Here is a 9,379-nt window from a genome sequence, read left to right on the forward strand (position 1 = left end):
GTATTGGCTTTCTCCTCTTGGATATAAATATACTTGTTTCTTTTGTTTTCATTTTTTCAGAGATTGGATCTTTTTTAATTCTTTTTTTTTTATTTTTTATTTTTTTTTTTATATATGAAATTTATTGTCAAATTGGTTTCCATACAACACCCAGTGCTCATCCCAAAACGTGCCCTCCTCAGTACCCATCACCCACCCTCTCCTCCCTCCCACCCCCCATCAACCCTTAGTTTGTTCTCAGTTCTCAACAGTCTCTTATGCTTTGGCTCTCTCCCACTCTAACCTCTTTTTTTTTTTTTTTTTTGTTCCCCTCCCCCATGGGTTTTTCTTAAGTTTCTCAGGATCCACATAAGAGTGAAACCATATGGTATCTGTCTTTCTCTGTATGGCTTATTTCACTTAGCATCACACTCTCCAGTTCCATCCACGTTGCTACAAAAGGCCATATTTCATTTTTTCTCATTGCCACGTAGTACTCCATTGTGTATATAAACCACAATTTCTTTATCCATTCATCAGTTGATGGACATTTAGGCTCTTTCCATAATTTGGCTATTGTTGAGAGTGCTGCTATGAACATTGGGGTACAAGTGCCCCTATGCATCAGTACTCCTGTATCCCTTGGGTAAATTCCTAGCAGTGCTATTGCTGGGTCATAGGGTAGGTCTATTTTTAATTTTCTGAGGAACCTCCACACTGCTTTCCAGAGCGGCTGCACCAATTTGCATTCCCACCAACAGTGCAAGAGGGTTCCCGTTTCTCCACATCCTCTCCAGCATCTATAGTCTCCTGATTTGTTCATTTTGGCCACTCTGACTGGCGTGAGGTGATACCTGAGTGTGGTTTTGATTTGTATTTCCCTGATAAGGAGCGACGCTGAACATCTTTTCATGTGCCTGTTGGCCATCCAGATGTCTTCTTTAGAGAAGTGTCTATTCATGTTTTCTGCCCATTTCTTCACTGGGTTATTTGCTTTTCGGGTGTGGAGTTTGGTGAGCTCTTTATAGATTTTGGATACTAGCCCTTTGTCCGATATGTCATTTGCAAAGATCTTTTCCCATTCCGTTGGTTGCCTTTTAGTTTTGTTGGTTGTTTCCTTTGCTGTGCAGAAGCTTTTTATCTTCATAAGGTCCCAGGAATTCACTTTTGCTTTTAATTCCCTTGCCTTTGGGGATGTGTCGAGTAAGAGATTGCTACGGCTGAGGTCAGAGAGGTCTTTTCCTGCTTTCTCCTCTAAGGTTTTGATGGTTTCCTGTCTCACATTCAGGTCCTTTATCCATTTTGAGTTTATTTTTGTGAATGGTGTGAGAAAGTGGTCTAGTTTCAACCTTCTGCATGTTGCTGTCCAGTTCTCCCAGCACCATTTGTTAAAGAGACTGTCTTTTTTCCATTGGATGTTCTTTCCTGCTTTGTCAAAGATGAGTTGGCCATACGTTTGTGGGTCTAGTTCTGGGGTTTCTATTCTATTCCATTGGTCTATGTGTCTGTTTTTGTGCCATCTTTTTTAATTCTTTATGGTTTAACTTTATAAATGTGTAAAACATTTACATGGCTTCAAAGACAAATTTACAAAAGTAATTACATTTGGGAAAGTCTTGAGTCTATCCTTTTTTAAAATTGAAATATAGTTTACATACAATGTCATATTAATTTCAGGTGTACAATATAGTAATTTGACAATTTTATACATTATTCTTGCTCACCATGGTACATGCAGTTACCATCTGTTGCCATATAAAGTTACACAATATTTTGGGGTGCCTTGGTGGCTCAGCCAGGTAAGTATCCACCTTTTGGTTTTGGTTCATGTCATGATCTCACGGTCTGTGGGATCAAGCCCCACCTCAGGCTCTGCACTTGCAGTGTGGAGCCTGCTTGCGATTCTCTGTCTCCTTCTCTTTCTGCCCCTCACCCACTCACACAGCCTCTGTCTCTCTCAAAATAAATAGACTTAAAAACATTTTTTAAATTTTTTTTCAAAAAGAAGTTATTACAATATTATTGACTATATACCCTATTCTTCTGGATCACACATATCCTGAGCAAGTAAATGCCTTTTGGGATCCCAGTTTTACGGAGAGATGTTCTTATACCAGACTCTTCTTGAGTCAGTTTTTGTCCCCACACAATCAAAACTGACACTCAAAGTCACTCCATTTAACTAATGTGGTTTCAGTGCTCAATATACTTCTCTAGACTGAAGCTTACACCCACAGTGGAATATTTTGCTGTCTTGGTAGCTTTTGATGCTTTTAATAAGATTTTTAAGAATATATCTTCCTATGCCCACAAAAAACAAGACTGAAAATCAGACATTTTGTTGAACAAAAGAAACCAGACATCAAAAAGTACTGCACTAGTTATCTATTTTGTAGGCAAATTAAGCCAAAACTTAGGACCTTACAACATTACTTATTATCTCATGCTTTCTGTGGGTTAGGAATCCAAGCATGGGTTGGCTGGGTGTCTCTGGCTCAAGGTCTTTCACAGGCTGCAATCAAAGTATAGCCATGACTGCAGTCATATCAAGGCTCAGCTCAGAAAAAATGCATTCCAAGTTCACTCATGTTTGTTGCCTGGATTAAGTACACGCACACACACACACACACACACACACACACACACACACACACACAGAGCTGTTCCTTGGCAGGTGGGCCTCTCCATAAAGCAGCTCACAAAATGGCAGTTTGCTTCACCAGGTCAGGCAAGTGAGTAGAGTCAGAGAGAGAAAGATAGAAGCCACACTCTTTTATGATCTAGTCTTGAAAGGAACATCACATCACTTTTGCTGTATTCTGTGCATGAGAAGCAAGCCCACATTCCAGCCACATTCAAAGGGAGATTATGCAAAGATGTAAATATAATGAGGTAGGGATCATTGAGATCCACTTTGGAAGCTATCTACCACATGTACATACTATAATTATGCCATTTATAAGAAGTTCAAGAACAGACAAATCTAATCTTCAGGAAATTATTTAGAACACTGCTTTCTTAGTAGAAGTGCAGGATTGACTGTTTAGGGTCATAAGGAACTTTTCTAGGTTGATGAAGATGTTCTATATTTTGTTAAGTGTATGTGTTTCATGGAGTATGCTATTATTAAAATTCATTGTACTGTACACTTAAGGACTGTGTAATTACTGCATGTAAATTATACTTCAATTTTAAACAAATGTTATCCTACAATTAATGGGCAGAGGAAAGATGGGGGTGGATAACTTAGCCTTCCATATTACCAGATATGGAAGCCGCAGCTCACTTCTGTACTTGATTTTGAACCAAAGTTCTCACCTTTACTTCACAATATTAAAAAATATATTCCAAGGCGCCTGGATGGTTCAGTCAGTTAAGTGTCCAACTTCGGCTCAGGTCATGATCTAGTTGTTTGTGAGTTTGAGCCCGTGTTGGGCTCTGTGCATCCCACGATTTATTTATTTTATAGCTGGAACTTTGTACCTTTTGACCTCCTTCACCCACTGCCACCCCACCCCTCTAGCAACTACCAATCTGTTCTCTATAAAGAAATTATTTTTTAATATTTATTTATTTATTTATTTATTTATTTATTTATTTATTTTTGAGAGAGAGAGAGTGGCGGAGGGGCAGAGAGAGAGGGAGACAGAGAATCTGAAGGAGGTTCTGCACTGTCAGCACAGAGCCCAATGCTGGGCTTGAACTTACAAACTCCACAAACCTCAGAAACAGTGAAATCATGACCTGAGCCAAAGTCAGATACTTAACTGACTGAGCCACACAGGTGCACCTATAAATAATTTTTTAATGTTTATTTATTTATTTTTAGAGAGAGAGAGAGCGAGAGAGCACATGCACAAGCTGGGGAAGGGAAGAGAGAGGGAGAGAGAGAATCCCAAGCAGGCTCCACACACAGCACAGAGCCCAGTGTGGGGCCCAGGTCCCACGACTGCAAGATCTTGCATGACCTGAGCTAAAATCATGAGTCTGACACCCAACTGAGCCAATAAATACATTGTTTTTAAAGCACAATAATTAGTAACAAAAAAATTTCCCTGCCATACATATCTAGCAACTCTGCCTGGGTTAGACACAGATAGTTTGAAAATGGGCCTCTGGAACTAGGATCAAAAACTCAAATGCCTAAGGCCTGGCCCAGATAGGAGCCCAAAGGAGGCTCCAGGTTCAGGACATAATGTCGAGCCCAAAGGAGGCTCCAGGTTCAGGACATAATGTCGAGCCCAAAGGAGGTTCCAGGTTCAGGACATAATGTCGAGGCCAAAAGTCAAAGAACACCTTGAGGTAAAAGACATAAACAGAAAATTAAATACAGAGGAAATACAATGAGTGTGCAATTGTGTGGGGTAATATTTAACCTCCTACATCATTAGAAATGCAAATTAAGTGAATAAAATACTACATTTATGTAAATTATTAAGCAGAACTTGAAGCTGTGGCTCAGAACTCATGAGGATGCAGTAAAACTGAACTTTTCCCTCATGTCCTAGTGGTGGTAGATTAACTGGCAAATGTTTTTGACATGCACTATAAACAAAGCAGGTCTGGGGCACCTGGGTGGCTATCGGTTAAGCGTCTGACTTCAGCTCAGGTCATGATCTTGCGGTTCCTGGGTTTGAGCCCTGCGGTGGGCTCTGTGCTTCAGATTCGGCATCTACCTCTCTCTCTGCCCCTCCCCTGCTTGCACTCTGTCTCTCTCTCTCTCAAAAATAAATAAACATTAAAAATATATTTTTTTAAATAAACAAAGCAGCTTAGTGGTTGTCTAGGGCTAGGGCTATGATTAGAAATTGACTGGAAATGGGATGAAGGCTCTTTCTGGGGTGATGATGGATACATTCTCAAATTATTTGGTGATGGGTGCACAGCTCTATATATTGACCAACAAATCAGTAAACACTTGCAATTGGTAAATTTTATGGTATTTAAATAATACCTCAATAAATCTGTGTTTTAACATTGACAGAGCTAGGGTGTAAATCCAGGCCATCTGATTCCAGAAGCCACCCTCACACAACTAGTGCCTTCCTATACAACCATAACAAGAGAAAAATATTGCAGTTGGAAAATGCAAGTCATCTAGATGTCAGCAATTTCCTCAATTGGTTTCCTAAATAAAACGCACAGTACTGGACCATTCCATTCAAAATTACATACATGGTAACACTATCCGCTCCCTGCTCTTCAAGCCAATACCATGCCAATACCTCAAGTCTGAAACAGGAATGCATGAACAACTTAGTCTAGAAGAGTTGCCCAAAAGGGAAGTCCCCAATCCCCTGGGGAGTTCTGAAAAAAGAAATTACCACCCTCAAGCAATTTTCAGTATCCCTAAAAAGCCAATTGCACAATAACATCCCATCACAAAGCTGTAAGGGCTAAGAGAGAGCATAGAGTAGAGTCTACCAAATGTGGAACTTTCATTATTCTCTCCATGGAGTCAGGACACATGACTTTCCTAGCATCAGTGTGTGATAATATGCATGGAGTATTGCCAAACCAAACCTCAATGTTCAGAGTTTTACTGGGGCTTCATTACATAGACATGATTGATTGCCCATATGGCTGATGTCAGTCTCCAGCCTCCCCAGGCCTCACCCAGGGTCCCCACCCTAAACCACATTGTTGGTCTTCTTGGTGTGGCCAGCCCCCATCCTAAATCATACTGTCAGACTATCCAGTATGACCCAGAGACACGAGGCAAACAATAACATTTCTATCAGGCATAATATTCCAAGGGCATAGAATTACCTAGAATCCAAGGGCAAAGGCCAGACATCTTTTTGTGTAAGGTCAAATTCTTTACTGCACAGACTGCCTCTTCTGGGCACACTGTCTGAGCCACTACTCTGAATGCTGGGCAAGGTGGTAGCCTCTGGTCTTGTCTGCTTGCCTCTCCCTACATCAAACCTCTGCCCTATGATCAAGTTGGGGCAGGGTGATTGGGAACCCAATATTCTTGTCTTCCACACCTGGGTCGATCCTCCATCCTATGGGTGAGGGGTAGTAAAGGGAGGCCCTTTCCATCTGCTGAACTCACCAGGAATTGCACCTCTTCTACTTGGAGAAGAGGAGAAACAATGGCGGCCTCCCCTCCTTGTCAGATATAGTAACCCTTGATTGCGAGCAGAGAAGAGAGGGAGCCCCATCTTCTTAGCCACACCTACCTGGGATGGAGCTTCCATCAAGCTGAGCTGAAGAAAGGGAAAGGGAGAAAGTGTCAAGGCTCAAATGCCACATTCTCAGTGTTCTTGCCAAGTTTATTGGGCTTTCTTGAATCAATGTTTCCTCATTTGCTACATGCCCTTAGGATAGTTTCCAGAGACCTTAAATGGTTGTTTTTTACAGTTTTCTCTAGTTTTGTGTGTTTCACTGAAGAGTGGGTCCACAAAGCTCCTCACACTGCTGCTCCACCTTTGCATAGACCGTCAACATTATACTCCAGGTAAGCAGTCACAGGATTTGAAGAACAAGGTTCTGTACTGTGACACAATTGAGGATCTGCGTTTCTGTTCTGATGTTCGAATGAGGAGGATATGGCAGTGAAGCCTAGCTGCCCTATTCCCATTGTCAGTCCCTCTCTGCTTCTCTCTCCTGCTCTCACGCTGGCCCTCCAGTTGCAGACAACTGACCACCACTGGCTGAAGGATGACCCCCTCCCACCAGCTGGCAGATACAAGGTACCTCTCCTAGGTACCTCTACACCCATTTGGACAGCAAACCTCCACTGGTAGAAAGGCCAACAATGTAACAATTTCCTGAGAAAACATGATCTGGAAATTTCTCTTTCCCTCTTTGGCAGGGAATCCTTCCTTTTTCTCAGTGCCATGGACCACAGCAGTAGCTTAGGGATGGTTACAGCCTCCTCCCCTAAATAATGGCTTTAAATGCCTAGAATAAAATACATAAAATTATAAAGGAAACCAATTTCCAAAAAAAAGTTACATTTTCTAAATATGATGTACTAAAAATATGCTTCTTTATGAACGTATTAAACATCAAGAATGAGTGGAAGGTCTGATAACTTAGAATCCTCAGCAGGGCATAAATGATTTTTCTGCAGAAAGTGTAAGGTGATCTGAAAATATCTCCACTTCCACTGGTAACAAAATCAGAAATACAGCTAATACTACATTGTTTTGTCTACATTTTCAAATGAAAAATGCTAAATTTTGGTTAGGGAGCATCAGGATGTATTCTTTCCCTATCCACATTCACCAGCCCCCTAAATCCTGTGAATCCCTGTCTGAGAACCACCAGTACTAAAAGTATGGCCTGGACCAATAGCCTGGGATGGTGCTTCTCAAATCACCCGGGGCCAAAATGCAGATTATTTGTGTGCACCCCGACATTCCGAATTTCTGACAAGTCCCCAGGTAATGCTGATGTTCTGGTCCAGGCTGTGGAGAAAAGGCTCGGAGGCTTATCACAGGGGGAGTGGAGGTAAGAGTCAGAAGGCACACAGACAGTATTTCCTGACCCTGACCATCTGCAAGGATGCCTTGGGGTTTCCTGGCTTCATCCCAAGGGGCATGCTTTCTTTTTTCCATGTATTTCAGTATCTTATGACAGAAAAGAAACAGAGATTCTGAACTGCTGGGCACTCTCAGCTTCATGAAAGGTGCCACGGAGCAGCAAATACCGGTCACCTAGGCTGTTAACCCTCACCAAGTCCCAGCACCCAAAATGGATGCACGAGCACACACATCCATTCACAGAAAGCAACAATGATTCACAAAGCCAAGTCACCAAGACTTTCAAGTTGAAGTGGTCTTCCACCTTCATCCTCATCTGATAAATTCCTAGCCATCCTCCCAATACACCTTCTCTGTAGAGCAACACTCTCTCCAGAGTTCTTTCCCACCACAAATAGAAATAAGAACGGTAACAATAATAATCACAACAGTAACACATTTTATTGGTCACTAGGGGCCAAGTAATGCCAAAACATTCTACAGGTGTTATCTCATTGAATTCTAGAATAACCCTTAGAGGAAGTGCTGTCTTCATCTGGTGGATCGGAATGGCTGTGGGTTGAGGGGAAACAAAGGCCTGTGGCCTCTAGCTCGGTGCCTTGCATACCTGCTCTGTGCTGGCACTTACTGCACCCAGCTGGTCACCACCCATGCGCTTCTGTCCTGCATAAGCTTTTGCACACTGGCAAACTGAGAAGTTATCTTCTGGAACACAGGACAGATTATATTAATGCTTACAGCCACATCACGTCTGGGTGTGAGAGGATGACACATATCAGATAGACCAGGGTGCTCAGACATTCGTGAGGATCTGCTCAGAAGCAACTCAGCAACTTAAGACACAAGCCCACAAGGAGATACGTTTCCAGCAAGCACAGGAGTGCTGTTTCAGTGTGTTGCACCACGGAGCCTGCTTGGGATTCTCTTTCTCTCTCTGCCCCTCCCCAACTGCTCTCACATGCTCTCTCAAAAATAAATAAATAAACTTAAAAAAAAAAAAGACTATGTAAACTTTACTCAGAACAAAGAGCCACTAGAGTTAAACGAGCAGTGATGAGAAAAGATCATGTAAGTTGGAACCAGAACCAAATACAAAGACAAGAGAATTTATGTCTTCTGAGAAAGTTTCACAGAATCCTTCAAAAGACTATGAAAAAAAAAACCTGTCACTGAGGAATACCCAAAATAGACTCCGAACAAAGCACAACCTGAATTGAGCATGTGGGGAGATGGCAAAGGGGAAGATGAATTATCCCCAGAAGAAATACAAATGTTTGAACAAGAAAATCAATGCCTCATTGGTGAAGAGAACAGCCTGTTTGATGAACTGGGGTAAATCAAAGGAATAGTGGTTGAAATTTCGAGTCTCTAAGAGATAGTCACAGACAAGGGTTTACAACAAGAAGCCGAAACTGAAGGCATTCACCAATGGGTTACAGAAGTAACTGAGGATATCAAGGAAAGCGATAAAGAGCAGCCCTTAAGAAAAATGCTGGCTTCGAGTGTGGGTGCTCTTCTTCTGGTGATGTGCTCCTTCTCCTTGCTCTAACTTGATATGCACCCACCATAGTCTAGGCAACTGCTATGGTGGGTGCTGCCCCATTACTCCTGGCACATGGTATGCTGTCCTGGGTCTCCAACATCAGAGTGTGGCTTGTGACCAGATGTTATCCCAGAGCCACTGGGGGGAGGGAGGCTGAGATAAACATGTACTCTCAAAGAAGGTACACCAAAACCTGTGGTTTTAAGCTTATTTTGTAGCTGAAAAACAATGAACACAAATTGAAAAGAAAAGAGAAAATTAAGTGCAAATGATTGTGAAAAAAAAAGTAACTAAAGACTATGAAATTATGGACATTTGTACCTTCACTATTTTCCTGAGCGCACATAAAAATATATGTAGAACA

At 41.8% G+C, this 9,379-nt stretch overlaps 1 pseudogene; it reads left to right on the plus strand.

Annotated features, from left to right (window-relative positions):
- The first annotated feature begins 7,267 nt into the window (after window positions 1–7,267).
- LOC112868653 (syntaxin-18-like) lies at window positions 7,268–9,021 on the plus strand (annotated as a pseudogene).
- Window positions 9,022–9,379: the final 358 nt, after the last annotated feature.

The sequence above is a fragment of the Puma concolor genome, chromosome D4, assembly GCF_028749965.1.
Source record: "Puma concolor isolate L17-30 chromosome D4, mPumCon1.1.hap2, whole genome shotgun sequence".
Lineage (NCBI taxonomy): Eukaryota > Metazoa > Chordata > Mammalia > Carnivora > Felidae > Puma > Puma concolor.